Here is an 873-nt window from a genome sequence, read left to right on the forward strand (position 1 = left end):
CTAGGCTTTAACCAAACTTTGAAACAAATAGTTGGTCATTTATCTAACTGCTGTTTGTGGGACCTCTGGAACTGGTTGATCAATGTAGCAAGTAAGTAAATATTAGCTGCGAGGTGCTTTCATTGATCTGGGGGACGCTGTTATTTTCATTTCTAAAAGCACCAGGAAAAGTATCTACGTTGCAGAAACAGTCCCAGGCAAAACTGAAGCTTCCCAGGAAGGCAGCAATGCAGCAAGAGTTACTAATTAATTTGCAAACTTGTGCAATGCAATATTACTCAGTATGAGAGCCAGTACTGACACTAACCTACAGACAGCAAAACGTTCCATTGCAATGGGAAAGGGAGCTTCTTACTCAGCAATCTCTGCGTGACAAACACCCCACTGGTACCTGCAGAGGTTTTATCAAGAAAAGTAAAGTTTAAAACCATGAACTCAGGGTCCTCAAGTGCGACATCGTGAAGTTTCAAAATTGCATAATTACCTAATATAAATGTGCCGATGCCCTTCATGAATGCGTGCGACTGGCAAGCAGCATATTCCTGAAGAGCCTGCAGACGAAAGGAGGGGTGTTATTAGCTGGAGGTACAGTGAGAGAGCCTGGAGTCACACACCGCAAAATAACTACAGACCCACAGCGCAAGCAGCAGCTCACACAAAATGCTGCACCAGCCCAGCTCACCCTCCACAGGTTACCATGCAAGACCCCTGCTGTGGGGTCTGTCAAGCCTCCCCTGACCAGGCTGGCCGGAGGGGAGGGGAGGGGAGGGGGGTCTTTACCGGGTGCTTCGCGGCCACCGAGTCCTCCAGCCGGCGGACACCCAGATTCACCATCTCCCGGTCCCAGCGAGAGAGACTAATCCCGGCCTGGAA

The 873-nt window shown here is 49.1% G+C and overlaps 1 long non-coding RNA gene across 2 annotated transcripts; it reads right to left on the bottom strand.

The window, feature by feature from the left end:
* Window positions 1–367: 367 nt before the first annotated feature.
* On the bottom strand, window positions 368–774 carry LOC122545129. Of its 2 annotated transcripts, none has more exons than XR_006310500.1 (3): window positions 633–774; window positions 485–551; window positions 368–391 (listed from the first exon to the last, which is right to left on the bottom strand). It is a non-coding gene; the product is annotated as an uncharacterized LOC122545129 (long non-coding RNA). The 2 variants fall into 2 exon arrangements; XR_006310501.1 differs by having other exon boundaries at window positions 370–391; window positions 637–774.
* Window positions 775–873: the final 99 nt, after the last annotated feature.

Source organism: Chiloscyllium plagiosum, unplaced genomic scaffold (assembly GCF_004010195.1).
Source record: "Chiloscyllium plagiosum isolate BGI_BamShark_2017 unplaced genomic scaffold, ASM401019v2 scaf_20400, whole genome shotgun sequence".
NCBI classification, from domain to species: Eukaryota; Metazoa; Chordata; class Chondrichthyes; order Orectolobiformes; family Hemiscylliidae; genus Chiloscyllium; species Chiloscyllium plagiosum.